This window comes from Siniperca chuatsi, linkage group LG6 (genome assembly GCF_020085105.1).
Source record: "Siniperca chuatsi isolate FFG_IHB_CAS linkage group LG6, ASM2008510v1, whole genome shotgun sequence".
NCBI lineage: Eukaryota > Metazoa > Chordata > Actinopteri > Centrarchiformes > Sinipercidae > Siniperca > Siniperca chuatsi.
Window position 1 is genome coordinate 22,730,866 of NC_058047.1, and position 17,567 is coordinate 22,748,432.

General features: G+C 41.1%; 1 protein-coding gene across 2 annotated transcripts in view; it reads left to right on the forward strand.

Annotated features, from left to right (window-relative positions):
* The window catches only part of dab1a (DAB adaptor protein 1a), a 190,932-nt gene that overhangs the window by 23,655 nt on the left and 149,710 nt on the right, over positions 1–17,567 (forward strand). Inside the window, exons 2-3 of one of the 2 annotated variants that reach the window (XM_044198267.1) lie at positions 3,081–3,140; positions 3,544–3,609. The exons of the other annotated variant lie outside the window; for it this stretch is intronic. The gene's annotated coding sequence lies outside the window, so the exon portion shown is untranslated. The remainder of the gene's footprint in view (positions 1–3,080; positions 3,141–3,543; positions 3,610–17,567) is intronic. 2 annotated transcript variants of the gene reach the window in all.

Here is a 17,567-nt window from a genome sequence, read left to right on the forward strand (position 1 = left end):
AATTCATTGCAATTCAGTTGAAATTAGTTAAGTGAATTTCAGTGTAGTTTAGCAGTACTACTGGACGTATACAAGTTTGCATTCTGTCTGTATCCATAACTTTTGTTTAGTTTTCATTACTGCTCAGTCTCTGGCCAAGAGCTCTTTCTTAGGAACAATCTGTGATGAACAGTTTGGGTCTCATTATAAATTGGAGCAGGTGCTGATGTGCATGCTATGTTTTATAGAACTGACAATGTAACTGATTTGCTATAAGGTGCTATACTAGTTTTTAAATGCAGCTTTTATTTTTATAAAATGTATTTTTATTTACCTCTCTTGCTCTCTCTCTCTCTCCCCACTGCTTTCTTTCTCACTCTCTTCTCAGTTTAAAGTTTTTTATGAAGGCTGCACAGATTTTAAATAACAGTTCAGCTACAATATTCTCAACAGCTGAACTTCAAGCTTTTGTTCAACGCTCACACAGAAAATGTAAGAAGTACAAGAGTATTTTTAAAAGCAGAGCAGCTGTTATTCAGTTATTTATTGACTAAGATGTTGTAGAAAGTTCCTTCTCATTTAATGATTGCCCTCCCAAGACTTCTCCTCAGGCAAACATTTTACAGATGTGTTTGTTGCATAGTCTCCACATTATAGTCGGGCTGTAATGTGAAACTGGCGCACATCTGTGTTCACTGATGTGCTTGGGTGTGTGTGTGTTAGAGAGAGAGAGAGAGAGAGAGAGAGAGAGAGAGTGTATACATTGAATACATTGAGGCAAGTTAATTTGAACACCAGCCAACAAACATTTAATTCTCCCCGATGCTCCACCTTCACAGTCACTCTGTATCATTAGCAGAATGCATTAGTCTCCCCTTGTCAGCTCGCCAGCTAAAACACCTATTAATATTCATATCCCACCCTAAACGGAATCAGAGGAGCCAAAGACAGCATTATTTTTAGGAAAAATGCACTGCTGTTCAGATACTATCAGGTCACAGGACACAAAACAAACCGATACAAGCACACACCTACATATACATGATAAACAAGCACACACACCTACAGTTACACCCAAATAGATCTGTGTGTATCTGTTTAGAAGATTAAAAGTGTGTGGGTGAGAAATCCAAATAGAAAATAGGCTTATGTGTGGTGAAATTGAATTTTAATTGACATTAAAGCTCAAGAGATTAATCTGATTTCTGATCTGATTTTACTTATGTGTCTCATTTTGGTGGGAGATACAATATCTTATTCAATGGATATCTTGTTAAAGTCCCAAGATTCAATTTCCCTTGTGCCAGGGCAACCAACATGGAGTGGCAGACGGGTTGGAAAGGGACTGACTTCTCTATTTACTTTAGATCAGCTGTTGTATAGATGATAGTTATTGTGTGCATAGATGAGTAGCCTTGTGCATTTTAGATTGAACTGAGATGATTTTCTCTTTAAGGTGGAGTGATTCAGCAGGGTGCGACAGAGATGTAGCGTCGGTCAGGTTGTTCGTACCCATCTGCTCTGTAAAATGTGTTTTCCTGGATGCTGTGTAAATGGATTTAAGCTTTACTCGCCCTCCCACTCAGCAGGTCTCCCAACCATACACCTCCCTCCCTGCATGATGCTCCAATATTTCTCTCTCTGCTGGGCCTCCACCAGTCTACGTGTGTGTGTGTGTGTGTGTGTGTTGATGTATACGCAGCATATGTATTTGTGCATGTGTGTCTTTATGTGCTTGGTGAGTGTGTGGTTTTGTGTGTTTAGTGTTGCTTCACATGCCATCCTGCACGACTGGCTCACATTTATGTCTTGATTGTCTGTCTGTGATTTATTTAGCCCTCAGCCTGGGTGTGTCCCATGTGTCCACCTGTGTGTGTGTGTGTGCGTGTGTGAAGTTACTCACGTGACCAGGCATGTGTGTGTTCATGTGTGTGCATGTGTGTTGGTCATTCAGAGTGACCATAGACCTGCCAAACTGCCCATGTGCACTTCTTCAGGCTCTTATACTTAATGTGTGTGTGTGTGAGTGTGTGTGTGTGTGTGTGTGAGCAGGCACGTCTGTAGCCCTGTTACATGGGTTGTTGAGGTAGTTTGTTACATGTTTGTTGCACACTCACTGTGCGTGAGACCTTACTGTATGTAATAATTTGTTGGGTGTGAGATATTTGCTGGATACAAATGTGTGTTCATTAATGTTGTTTACTGGAACGCTGTTGCACCAGGAGTATTGATCCGAACCAGGCTCTCAGTGCGCGTGTGTTTGTAGCAGTGAGACTATTGATCTCTACCACTCCCAATAGTGTTTATTCCTACAGCAAGTCTGTCAAAAGCCAAGTGTAAGTAATCCCTCTTCCCCATTGCTGTTTTTTTGCCTCTTATATTATCTGTCTCATTTATTTGTCAGATTCAAACATTCTTTTAAATGATTGTATTCAAGTTTTCTTCAGTTTTGTGCTCTTGCTTTTATTGAAAAAACAAACAAACATTGTTTTTCCTCTATTATTTTGTTAATTTATTTTCTTTGATTTGCTGTGTTGCAGCACAGACCAAACCGAAAGTATGAAAGTGTATATATTTGGTTGGGTAGCTGTCTGTGTTTGTGTGCAGTGTAACTAGCCAACCCTTCTGACTTTGCAGACCATGAACATATTGTAGCATCAAATTACGCTTGCTGCACTGTGACTAAATTACACAGATAAATGTCTTTTTTTTTACCATTGAGTGGAGTACTATTCGCTGTGTGTAGTGGTTTGTGTTTGAAGCTATGGCGCTCAGTCTATCTCTCTAATTGCTTTTGACTTCGAGCTTTTCAAACACATTACCATGACAAGGCAGACTCTGAATCCAAACTGTATTACATTCATTGTTTGTCAGAGTTGCTGTGTGACAGATGAAAGCACAAAGACACATACACCTAGTACACACAATCTTTAATGCCACCTAATAGCCACCCACATCCCAGCCAGTGTTTTGACAACACTTTAATTTGTTTTATTGTTTATTGGTTTGTGTCTTGCTTACATGATGCTGAAGCTTACAATGCTGTGTTTAAAAACATTGCAGTGTGAGACACATAATGTTGATCTGTGTTCTTTCTGTAGGCAGAGTTGAAAAGATGTCTACGTTCATGCAGCCAGCCAAATATGGCCGCCACCCTTCATGTGAGTGTTACATAGTGTTACATTCAGACACAGTTTTGTCCACAAGTGCATTTTATAACAGTGAGAGTGAATACAGTGTTATGCGTTTTTACATGGGTTCCAGTTACCGCTATTGAGCAAATTACTTGAATTTAAAAAAAATCATTCTTTACACATTACTCACTGAAAAAGTAATTATTTATTAACTCACACCAAAAGTATTTAGTTACATTACTCGCTACATTACTTTCATTACTCAGTCCAGGTGCTTTTAAACAACTCCAAAGCTTCCATGCCCACATGTTACATCTTCTGTATTTAACACTTGTAGACATAGAAAATGAGATATTTGGATTTAACTAGCAGCCAGCCTGTATGGTTCCGAGGTATTTACTGACTGTCAACAGCTAACTTTGCCCTGCAGTGTGTCCAGATGTTGAGAAGTACCAGGCAGATGGCCATGAAGAATCAACCCTCCATTAAACTCCTGGTAAGACAGCAAAGAAGCCGACCCCCAAAATGGTAAAGTAACAGAGCAGTGCTGGAATAAGTAACTGTAACTTCATTACTGACTTTCAAATTGTAATCCCTTACACTACCTGAAAAAGTAATAACATTACTGTCATGCCTTACTAAGTAATGCATTACTGCCCAACACTGCCAATAATTCATAAAGATGGAGAAAAGAATGAAATATGATCTAAAAATTATCAACTCTATAGATGTTATTTCATTGGAGTTTGTTTCTGTGTCAAGACAGGTCACTTTGTTCTTGGATTTAACCAAATGCTGCATTCTGCATTGAGTATTTCTTTAAAGAAGAAATTTGAAGCATATGAAGTCACCGTTGATTTATCACAGACTGATGTGTAGATGGCACCTGTGGTTGTTTAAATGGTAAACTGCTGTAAAAACATATCCTAAATCTGTCGCATTATGCATCTTTGGTGCCCCATTAGTGAAGGCAGCTGACTCAATTTACCTCATTTAATACCCACAGTGCTCATTTCACTGTATTATGTACAGTGCAATTTAAGACAAACTATAATTAGTAAATAAGTGTATCAGTCTCAAACACTAGCTGGCTGTATGAATGTGGCACTTAGGTCCAGGAAACCTGTCATTGAGAGTCCTGTGTAGCTCAGTAGGCAGAGAATGCAACTAAACCTGCAGGGGTGGAGAGTTTTTATTTTCCGTTGGCCACCCTTAATAAAATGTATGCACTTGTGATGAATGGTGAGATAGTTGAATGGATTCCACAGGATTGGAGGGGAGAGGAGCAGTGGGAAGGGGCAACGGTTGAGAAGAGAGGTGAGATAGTAATAATAAGATTGGATAAGAAAAGGGAGGGGAGAGATGGAGGGCAGCATGGGGGTCGTAAGGGAGGAAAGAGGTTGTTCAGGGTTGGGCAGTGAAGCAGAGAAGCTGTTGCACACTGAGGCTGAATTGTGTGTGTGTGTGTGTTTTCGTGGGTGTGTTTGTGAGTAAGCGTCTGTCTGAGATGAGTTTTCAACCCTAGAACTCAAGGAGCCAAGCGTCCTCTCGTCACCACAAAGTCACTTTCCCTACTCCTTCCCTGCTCTTTCTACCCATCTCCCCATCATCCCAAAGTCACTTGCTCTCCTCCACCCCTCTTTGACACACTCTCTCCCTCTCATCAGGGGGTCCAGTCAGCTCTGGCATTAAGATTCACACCACACTACAACTCCCACCCATTGAACAGAGGAGTATGACGAGGCTAGACATGACTCTCCTCTTCTTTTCTGTTCCCTTCTCGACTGTGGTCCTTCCTCCTCACCATGCCTCTGTGCTAACAGTACAGTGGTGTGAAAAAGTGTTTGCCCCCTTCCTGATTTCTTATTTTTTTGCATGTTTGTCACATTTAAATGTTTCAGATCATCAAACAAATTTAAATATTTGTCAAAGATAACACAAAGAAGAAAACATCTTGATGATCCCCAAGACTTTTGGAAAAATACTCTGTGGATGGAAGAGACAAAAGTTGAACTTTTTGGAAGGTGTGTGTCCCATTACATCTGGCGTAAAAGTAACACCGCATTTCAGAAAAAGAACATCATACCAACAGTAAAATATGGTGGTGGTAGTGTGATGGTCTGGGGCTGTTTTGCTGCTTCAGGACCTGGAAGACTTGCTGTGATAAATGGAACCATGAATTCTGCTGTCTACCAAAAACTCCTGAAGGAGAATGTCCGGCCATCTGTTCGTGACCTCAAGCTGAAGCGAACTTGGGTTCTGCAGCAGGACAATGATCCAAAACACACCAGCAAGTCCACCTCTGAATGGCTGAAGAAGAACAAAATGAAGACTTTGGAGTGGCCTAGTCAAAGTCCTGACCTGAATCCTATTGAGATGCCGAGGCATGACCTTAAAAAGGCAGTTCATGCTCGAAAACCCTCCAATGTGGCTGAATTACAACAATTCTGCAAAGATGAGTGGGCCACAGCGCTGTAAAAGACTCATTGCAAGTTATCACAAACGCTTGATTGCAGTTGTTGCTGCTAAGAGTGGCCCAACCAGTTATTAAGTTTAGGGGGCAATCACTTTTCCACACAGGGCCATGTAGGTTTGGATTTTGTTTTCTCTTAATAATAACAACCTTCATTTAAAAACTACAATTTGTGTTTACTTGTGTTAGCTTTCACTAATATTTGAATTAGTTTGATGATCTTAAACATTTTAACTGACAAACATGCAAAAAAATAAAAAATCAGGAAGGGGGCAACCACTTTTGCACACCACTGTATATCCCTCCTAAGATCACTGTAGAACCATGCTGAAATCCCCCCTTGTATGTTTGTTTTATTACACTCTGTGGCGCACTTCATGTGCCAAGAGTATGTTAAACAGGGTGTAGGATACGCACATCCAAAAAACTTCTACAGGTGCTAGATCAAAAAGCAAACTAAAGGCAAGAATCAGACAAAAGATCTGCACACTGTACTAATAGCTAAGTACAGTGTGCAGATCGTTTGCCTAATTCTTGCCAAGAGTAGGCTGAGACATTGGTTTATGTGTGTGCATGCAATCAGACACACACGTGTGTTGTGTCTATTTTCCTCTTTTCTGTGCCGGCCTTGGGATTGCACCTCATTTCTAAATTTATCCTCAAAGTGTGCCACCTCTCCTGTGAGCTGCTGCTGGAATCCTATAGTTGGGGGGGGTGGGGGTTGGAGACAGAGGGGTGTAGAGATTGGTGAGAAGAGGAGAGAGAGGCGGAAGGGGGCGGGGGCGGGGAGGGAAAAGAAGAGTGGTGAATGAGGGAGGGTGTGTGTGGTGTATGTATGTGGGACACAGCAGCTCACATCCTTTTCTCTGCCTTCTTCCTCTTTTTCTTATCTCTTCTGCCATCATCCCATCTCTGTCCCCAGGCTGCTGGGTTTATTTGGAGGGATTAGCATTGTGAATGTGTGTGTTTGTGTTCACATGTCTTGTGTTTAAGTGGCATTTGCACTCAAGTTACCACTTGCATGGGCCCTATTTCCTGTTTTGCATATTTGCATGGAAACATGTTGTACTGAACAGTTTGGTGCTGTGTTGACAGCTGTGGTTTGTTTGTGTGTGTGTGTGTGTGTGTGTGTGTGTGTGTGTGTGTGTGTGTGTGTGTGTGTGTGTGTGTGTTATGAGGGGTGTCAGAAGCAGATCAAGCCATGCACAACACACCGTTTCATATAGGCTGGACCCCGGAGGTCCCTGTATAGCTGATCATCTTAACTATTATACACTTAAGATTACACCTGGACAGATGTGTGTGTGTGTGTGTGTGTGTGTGTTGGCGGCTGATACAGATACAGCCCTATGTATCCACTTGTGGATACCCATGAATAGAAAATCAATATCCTCAGCAGGATTAATTACTGGGCACACAGCATGTGCAAGTACTAGTGTCTACATAACACTGGTGTGCACACACATGACATTTGCTCTCCTTGTACAATATTGAGAATCTACAAGGCTGTAGTGTTATAGTCTGCCTGGTACCATTTCACATCTTCATTGACGTTAAAGAATAACTGTTATGTTGAGGGAATATGTGGCTCTGTATGTGTCAAGATGTGTGTGTGCATGTGTGTGTGTTTTGTACAATAGCTGCCATGTGTGGTTAATCTCTCTCCAACAATAGTCTCCCTGAGCTGCCAGCTCTCAGGCCCACAGGCCTGGAGTGAAGCCGTGGGACCAGGGTTGGAAGTCACCCAGCCAGGACTCAAGGGACTAGGCTTGGACTGCCTCCAACTCTCCCTGTGTGGGGATGATTGAGGGGGCTGCAAGGACACTACTTCTCTGCAAGGAGGAGACTAAGAGAGGAGACAGGAGGATAGGAGAGGAGAGGAGAACAGATGGAAATGAATAGGAAGGGTAAGGAATGAGCAGAGTAGGGGAAAGAGGATAGGCTGACATCCAGTTATGGCTGCTAAAAGCAGTATTCCCCATGCCGTTTGTAGAAGAAAAAAAAATCTTTTTGGATACTAAATCTGTGTCAAGACAGGTCAATTTAAGTTCTATAGCCCAGTATCACATATTTAATCAATTAGCATCAGCAACGGTTCAGACTCAGGTTCCCAAAAAACATACAAAAACTGTACAAAAAAGGAAAGAAAACATTGAGAGAAGAAATTCAGAGATTCCCTGTCCATGGATGGCTGTGGGTGTAATATGAGCCACAGAGATTACAATTACAAGATGGTGTACGCTTTGGTTAAGGTAGATGTCTCATTTAACTTTGCAATTTTGTCATCATGTTAGATGATGTCTGCTGCGTATTGAAATACCTTCAGAGCATAATAGCTTGAATTTAGAATTTATTCACCTGAGTTCTTTAATGTCTTGAATTAAATAAATTGTCAGAAATTTGGAATAGTAATTATCTATCTGACTTAGGAGGATATGGACATCTGCTATTACTATAGATAGTACATGTACTATTGGTTATAGTTATTTACTACAAGGTATACTGCAACTATACTCACCATGGTAGTGCAAAGGTGTGAAATTTTAAATTGCAACAAAACCTAATTTGTAAATGTATTCACCCAGTTTCAAATGGGCTTAATTGCCTCAATTAAACAACCCTCTTGACACCAAGTGTAAAGATACAGATGGTGCAGTTTCAGTGGGTTTCTTTTCTCTAATTTCCCCACTGACACAGTAATCTTAGAAAGAAAGAACACATTCAGAGTTCACCATCTGTATCTTTATGCACAGCAGTGAGAGGGTGATAATTTATATTTTCTTTGAAACCTCAGAGACAGTACTAAATCCCATCTAAAATGATTTGCGTTCCCTGTATGTTGCTTGAATATTATGGAATTGAGTCTATGCTACATCAGAAATTCCAATAGACATTAATTAGAAAGACCTCATCTCTTTTGAAGCAAGAAAGACAGATTTAGAAGATTTTTTAATGAAAATAGTGTCCTCATCATCTTATGGGGCTTGGGAATGTGATCGCTCAGTGTGGCATGAGCTATACTCATGGTTTGTTGTCAAGCACTTGAATATCTGAATGCAGTGTGCTTGGCTTCAGCTTATGTCACGCTAAAGATCGTTCTATAACAGGGTAACTAACTGCAGCTTCTGTGTCCTCCTGCAGTATTGAATTTTTTATAGCGTCAGCCAGTGCAGCAACTCAGTTTAATGCAATGGTTAAACACGCAAACTAGGTGATCTGATAGGAATGTCCTGAGCCTATTCACAACATTGGTAGTGGTTTTTGTCAAGGCAAAAATAACTGATTAGTATAAATTCATAGGCACAGAGAGCTATGGACAGACATTCCCTGAGTTAGTTTTGATGTGCAATGGGCAGATATGACTCACCTTGTCAAACACTGTCTATAACTTATTCTTAATTCTTGGCGTTTGTTAGCTTGGTGTAAAAATAAAATGTGATTGTTCTTTACTTCTGTCCACCACTGTTCCTAGTTTTGGGAGCAATTTGGGTTTCAGTGTCTTGCCCAAGGACACTTCGACATGTGGACTGGGGGAAGCTGAGATCGAACCGCCAACCTTCCGATTGGTGGTCAGCGGCGTTCTACCACTAAGCCACAGTCTCCCCATAACTATTAACAGCATTTTACAAAGATGTAAAATATACAACTTTTTATCACTTTACTGTCATTAACCTACTGTATGTCACTGTCCGTACGCTTACTACAGTTCTACACTTATCTGCTGCTTGAATTTTTTATTTAGTTATATAAACAAGAATAAGAAAAATCAATATCTCCTGAGTGAGAGGTCAGTACCACTCTCTCAAATTGGCTTGACATTGGAGAGCCTCGCGATTGTGCATGTCAAAGTTTAATCAGATTAAACTAAAGTGTTAGAGCTGAAGAGGCAGCTGAAAGTGAATATGTCTGAACCCGTTCTTCATGGGAATTAATTGGGAGCGAAATCCTATCTGACCACACTCAATTCACACAATTCCCAGCATAGCTCGGCCCAGTGTCCGCCTGACCAGAGGTCTAATCAACTAGAGTACTACATACACCTGGGCCTCTAATGTAGCCCCATGCTGTTCCTTGGAATTATTCCAGTTTATTTTCATCATGTAGCAGGGAATGATGTCTGTCCATAGCTCTCTGTCCCTATGAATTTATACTAATCAGTTATCATCATTCACTATGCATTTTACAATAAAAATTAATAATAATAAAAAAATGTTTCCACCATGTACCATCTGTAGCATCTGCTCCATAAACAAACACCAGTGTTCACAGCTATGGCAGATAAGCCGCAGATTTACCCATAATTCATTTTAACTTGTTGTTATTATGTTATTGATGAAGTCTGATTAACAAATGTTATGAATACCGAGGACACGTCGGCCCCTGAAGCACCTTAAAGTGGGAATACTTCACCAATTAAAAATGTCAGATACTTGCAATTAAAATTGGAAATGTATTTATAAACAGTGTTTATTCTGCTAAACAGCACACAGTGCTTTGTAGATCACAGACAAAAGTCCCCAGACAGATAGATGAAAATGAACAACACATACTGTACGTTTTTATTGTTCTAAAGAAAACAAACTGGGAATGGCATCCCTGTGTATTTTAGTTAGTGGCTGCTGTGAGTGGAGTGTTGTGGCCTTGTAGACAATCTAAATTCACATCACTGCAAAGACATGACTTTAGTTAAATTTGATCAAGACAAATGTCTCCCTTCACCTCAACTGACTAATTTGTGATGAAGGAACGTTTCTGCTTCGTCGTCCTGGTCCTTTGATTACACCAACCAAACAGCATGAATGAAGCATCTGAGACACACTAATTATTAGACCAGATCTCGCCAGCAGCGAGTGAGCCTGTGTGCATAGTTAGTGTGTGTGTGTGTGTGTGTGTGTGTGTGTGTGTGTGTGTGTGTATCTGTCTGTGTGTGTCCTGTACTGTATGTTTATACAATGTATGCATGTTTGTACATGTGCATTTTCCCAACAGTTGATTACTTTTTATGCCTTAATGTTAGGTCTTCAGCAAAGCAGCATTTTTGGACACATACACCCACATTCTCCTTTTTACAGACACACAAAGACACATATACATGCACTACAAAGAGAGGATCCATGTGAGAAATGTGTTTCCAATAAGACCTGGAGCTTAGTGTATTCTGCGTTAAGAAGAGAGCAAAATGAGCAGTTATTTCTCCAAGGAAATATCTAGAAAGAGATTGGACAGCTACAGCAGTATTGCAGATAGTACATGGTAAATGAGCATAGACTATGGTAGTCAACAGGGAGATAACTAACTATCTCTCTCTCGCTTTCTCTCTCTCTTGCTTCCATGCTTTTTTCTCAGCTCTCATTTATTTCATCTTTCAATATGCATTTTACCATTGCTCTTTCCCTGATACTCACTGCTGTTACAGCATATCCATCTTGTCATTTTTTCCTCTTTAGAGATGTATGAGAGGGAGAGCGAGCTACACACAGAGAGAGGGAGATTCAGGATTTAGGATTTAGCTGTGAGTGCATGTGTGAGTGGATCTGTGTGTGTTTGTGACTGCTACAGTTATGCATGCCTGCCCTCAGGCCGGGCATAAATCATCATTAGAGATGGCAGGTGTGTGTATGTGTGCGTGTGTGCATGCGTGTATGTGTGTATTTGAGTGTATGTGTATACTCATACAGATCGACTGCAGCAACTGTAGCTTTCCATGCTCAACAGGCTGCCTTATTGTTACAGCTCCAATGCTCTGTTCCACTCCGTTTCCAAGGTTTCCGAGACCTGGGACTGCTGTAAAACACACACACACACACACACACACACACACACACACACACACACACTGCACTGTCTCTGAGAATGGGTGACCTTGCACAGTGATGAGAGACCGGTTGATAAACTCTGCTGAGAGAGTGTTTACTCCACCTCCATAAAATGGCTCGCACAAGGCTAGCAGGCAAGTAGCTATGTAGCGGTGGACCAGTGGTTTACACACAAAAATATGGCCTCTGCAGAGCAGCCATTTTACCATCTGAGAGCACAGGAGACAGGAGCTGCATCAATTCACACTGACTCAGTGCCTTCAAGCCCACATAGAAAAACATGGGTCAGGCCAAAACTACAGTATATTTCACATTGTAGTCACGGCAGATATCATTCATTTGACATTCTCTGTGCTAGCACTTTGCTTCACTCCTACTTTGTAGCTTTTTGGGTAGAGTATCAGTTTTTGGGCCATGAAAACTCAGCACTATTGGAATCCGCTGTAACTGTTGTAAACTAAAGATGCTTTAACAAGCTAATTGTATTATTTGATTATTCAGTAAGGCTACAAAATGTCAGACGTATGTTTTTACTCCTGTTTAATGCTCTTTTTTCCCATTCTACTCTTCATTCAGTCAAGAGAGATCACAGTTCATAGAATACACATTGACGAATGCCAAATGTATGGCTGAGTTCATTTTAGAAGTACACAAGTTCGGGCACGTCTTAAAGTATCAAATCCAGAAAAAAATGATCAATGAGGTCCACAGAAACATCACCAAAACGGAACAGGCATGATGGTGTACTAAAACAGAGGTATCACTTCCTGTTAGTGGTATCAGGTAAAAAAAGAAACGTAAGATTGATCGATTGGTTCTCCTCTCTTAAACTCTCGATTTGTGTCAGATGATGTTGTGAATAGATCTTAAGAAGAGGCCAAAAAGTGGTCACTCACCCACACACTCACACAGTGATAGATGAGCTTGGTGATGCAGTAGAGGAGGACATATGGTTAAGAGTTGGCTGGGGATTATTAATGATAATTTCCAGCTGCCCTCTAGTTACTGCTATCAGCTGCATTCATCAGGAAGCTCACTGAGAATGAAGGAGAGAGAGGGGAACAGTCTGTCTCTCTCCTCTCCAACCCTTTTTCTCTTCACCTCATACTGGATCTCTGTCTGATTTGTATGTCAGTCAGTGTCAGATTCTCTCTGCTTGTCCCCTTAGCTTTCTGGCTCAGTATTAATATGCGTTTTGTTATCTGTTTGGATATTTCTCAGCAAAACACAAAACACAAACTCAAAACACTTTGACAATCCCTCTGCTTCTGGCTTCATTCACCTGGCAGGCCTCCAATACTTTGACTGTGGTGTGTGTATGTGCGTTCATGTGTGTTCTTCTGTGCCTTTGCCGGTCCCTGTGATAAGGGTGGTATCACAACTGACAGTTTCTTTTTCCTTCCTTTCATTTTTATCCCATCATTCATTTTGTGTGTGTGTATGTCTGTGTGTGTGTGTGTGTGTGTGTGTTAATGGAGGCGGTAAAGACTCCTCCAGCAGTTCGATCCACAGATCCTCTATCCTCTGCCTACCTCTTGACCAGCTGGGGTGTTTCTCTCTCTCTCTCTCTCTCTCTCTCTCTCTCTCTCTCTCTCTCTCTCTCTCTCTCTCTCTCTCTCTCTGTGTGTGTGTGTGTGGATGCCAGGCAAAGGAAAATCAATGGTATTAATTTGCGGAGGCAGTGGTGTGAGCTGAGGCAATCTGCTGCACACTGGGAGCCACGCTTTGCTCTGATTTACCGCACACACACACACACACACACACACACACACACACACACACACACATACACACACACACACTGAGAGACCCACCTCCTCTCCAATTCCACCTCCCCAAATCACACCTTCCCTCCTCTCTCTCCTCTTTGGTTTGCATTCAGAGACAATATCAGTTTACAGTTTATGAGGCACACTGGAATGTCACGCTTCACTCGCTCGCTCACTCGCTCGCTCACTCGCTCTCTCTCTCTCTCTCTCTCTCTCACTCACACACACGCTCTCTCCCTCTCTAGCTCACTCACTTGCTCTCTTTATCGTGGTCCAGGTAATTAAAAGGCAGGCTGCTCCATGGTAGCAGGAGGGAGGAGAGGACTGCAGGGAAGGGCAGGGTAGAGTCACCACCACACACAACCTCTGCCAGCGTGCCCACACACACACGCACACACTATACCACTATACACGTTCTGTCTTACTATACAACATGAACCACATTGTCACAGATGGAGAAGGTAATGTGGATTTGCAGCAGTGGTGGTGACAGATTAGTCTGCAACTGGTCTGCAATTAGCATAACCCATACAGTTAAATTATGGCTCATAACTTATTTCAGGGTTCTTTATGTCACAATTAATAAACTTGAGTAGATGCACCAGCACACCATGCTTAATGAGAGAATGACTCAAACTTGACTCAAAGCACTTCCTGTGACAAGTGACACACACTCTAACATACTATACACACACCAAATGGTTGGGCAAAGTAGGACTGCAGGCCACACTTGAGTTTGTAGATTCCCATCCATCTCTCATAATTCTTTTTCTTGAGTACATCTAATCTATGACCACTTTTAAAGGAAGTACTGGTAAACTAATTTGTTGTTGTGTCTAAGGGAATGAATTGACACTAAACCTTGCAGCCGTACCAGCTCTTTACAGGCCGCAACATATACTGAGAGGCATAGGCTGGTGACGGCAATGAAAGGATGCAGGCTTTACCTGAACCCCGATGAGTCAGATTAGTCTCCTGCAATGTTGCTTGACTCAAACTAGGTGGTGTAGGCTAGGCCCGGTATCCTCTGGTGTGTCGTCAACCGTGCACTAACAACTCACAGCTTGATGTTTGTTTCACTTAATTTAGGTCTAGACAAAAGCAGTTTCTTGCCTACCCCGCAGCATGCCAACTTTCTTGCATTGGTGTTTTTCTTCCTCCATCGCATACTACATAAGACCCACCTTCTTGACATTTGCAACCTAATCAATGGACATTTTTGCGTATCAAAGTTCAATCTGTTTGAACTTGGTGGAAAGCGAAAGAGGCGGGTCAATTCGCAACCAGAAGCAAATGTGTCTTGCCCTGTTCCACATAGAAATAAATAGGAAGCAAAATCCAGTCATGCTAGTTATATTCTGGTAACAAATATTAAAATAATAGAAAAGAGTTCAGTCTGTTAAAGTTCACACTGTTGTCTTGTCCTGTCTATGGGTATTGCAGTCTGCATTAAACACTGCCTCACTCTCTCTGAGCTAAAATACAGACAGCCACCTGCTGTGAACTCCAAACTGAGTCAATTATCATGTTTTATGAGTTATTAAAACCAACACCATACACATATTTTTCATTGTGACAACTAAACCTGCATTTGATTAACTCAGAGGGACATTTTTCACATTTTTTATGATGTTTGATGATCTCAGTGATTGTTCAGATGAATATGTCTATCATTTAATGTAGAAGTACACATTAGGACAGTGCTGTGCCTACATTACTCACAGCTATTTATTATGGTAATTAGGATGCATTTTCAGCTTAGTGGTGGATGTTTGGTACATTTACAAACTAAATGAGCTGCCAATCTCCATTATAGCATCAGCATTTATCCTGGGATTTCATTCACGTACACCAGCTGTGATAAAACCCCCTTTATCACAGTTAGGAGATTAAACTCACACAGATACATACAGTTATGAGATTTAAATACACACACACACACACACACACACACACACACACACAAAACAGCCACACTGCTCTCTCTTTCTCTCTCTCTCTGTGTCCAGCATCAAACCAGACATGACTAATCCACTGTAGAGTGTCTTAATCCAATCAGACCTGTTGTCTGCTGAACCGAGACACAGAGGACCACTGCTCTGATATTGTTAAACATGTGCACACAGCATACACACGCATTTTCACACAAAATATAGCCTTGCATTGGTATATGCTATATATAAAACTAAATATATATATAAAAAGTATAATGCTGTTCTATTGTGACTTGATCTTGTTTTGTAGGTCTTATTTTGTATTTTGGCCATTGCTTCAGTTTACATTGGCTCTCCAAGTTTAATTATTGAGATCTGGGGCTATGGCGTCATTGCTAAAAATAAGTCCAGTGCAGCAAGAAATATGAGCAATATGGTCAAAACCAAAAGTAAGTGCACCTGAGATGTAATGGATGATTTCTTGCACGTTATACCCCTCTCTCTCCCCACATTTCTTGCCTGAATCTCTACTGTCATCTGTCCATTAAAGGCAAAAATGCCCCAAAAAAGCTACGAAAATAAGTTGGATGACCTCAGTTGGATAAACTGGATTAATCATGTATTTTAACCCATAGCTGAATAGTATTATTTATTGACTTTCACTGTGTTATTGCTTTACAAAATTCTGTGAGATATATGATGATATGATATATGATGATATGAATTTCATCCATATCAGCCAACCCATTAACCCTTTTCCTGGTTGCTGGTCTCCTGCTGCTCATCATGACTGACATGCATGTGTTGGGAATCTGGTAGGGCAGGTGTGGTTATTAGCAAATATCAAAGTGTGGTTATTAGCAAATAGCAACGTTGCAAATAAGTGGTTACCTGATTCATAACTACTCAGTGTGCAGGTAATTTCAGGCATGAGTCCATGGTGTAGAAGAGGAAAAAGGGGATAAAGGGTGGGATTGTAGGAATGAGGAAGCGCAGAGGCGGTAATAGTGTTATGGCTACATATGTTATTTTTTTTATATAACTATAATGAACATAAAAAATAATGACCTCCCCCATGTCGTTGCTGCCACAGTGGATGATGAGTCCACAGTCCACCCCAGCCAAACCAACAGACACGGACGTCCAGCATGCTGAGGTTGCTTCCCAAGGTCTCTGCAGCTCTCTCACCAATGACCCACAATGTGATTATGGGAGGAAAATAAGTTAGTGTAATAAAAGCTTCAGGTAATGAAAAAATATAAAGTTAACTATAAAGGGTGGCTCATTTTTTCATGTTTACAATACTATTATGTCTCATGTAGGAGAAAATGGAACAACGGAGCAGCACTTCAAAATATAGATGACTATGTCTTTAAAACATTTTTTTGTTGTTGTCCTTTGAAGACAGAATGTAAAATCAGCTGTCTAAAGTTAAGTAGCCAAGACTGGTACTTACAGTTTACAAACGTTTGTAAACGTTAAGTTACAATAATTCATGTTAACACTGGCCTAATTTCTGCAAGTCTCGACAAAATCTAGTGTTGCAAATTACCATTATATATTTAAAATTCATTTTAAGCATTTTAAATCTTGTGTAGTATAATCTCAATAACAGATACATCTTTATTTCAAGTTTTTTTGTATAGTTTCAGGTTAACTTACCTCAAGCTGGGACAACGACTGGGTACCAACCGTAGACTGCCAACCGCATACTGGTGCACATAGTGATGGTTAGCCATCTAGCAATGCAGAGCATATAGCCTAGCTTCTTAGCCTATATTCTTAGCCTTAGCTAGCTTGGTAACTTTGAGCTAGGTGGGCGTGTTTCAGCAACCAGGTGCCTCAGCTCCACCCACGCTCCACCTCTTTGCCCATTTTTGGTTATCCAGGAGTTTCACAGCAGCTCTTCAGAAACCTATGGGTGACGTCACGAAGACTATGTCCATGTTTTCATACAGTCTATGGGCAAGACACAATAATTGTGCCTTTATCACACAAGAGCCCAACAGCAAACTTGTATTCGACAGTCGTTTTACTGGACTTTGGTCTTGATAAAGCAGCAGTTATTGGCTCGGCCCAGCAGTGTGGGACTGATGCAAACAATGGAACGTGCTAAGCACGGAAACACACAGCACTAAACTGGACACAGCGGTCCGTTATTTCCCACAGCAAAGCAAATCACAACAATGAAGCTCAGGTTTCAAAAACACACAGTTATAAACCTATCTCTGCACAGACACAAGCTTCTTACTTGAGATCGCTCTTGATAGCGATTTAATGCGTCAGTCCGTTTGGGTTATCCAGCGGAGTCTTCTCAGGCTCGGATACTGATGGTGGCCAGGGTACCGCTTGTTGGCGGGTAGGCTCATTTCAGTTGGGCTTTATTGGCATGGAAAACAGATGATAGCGTTGCAAAAGCATGTGTAAATTAAAGACATACACAAACACAAGAATTGTGATAT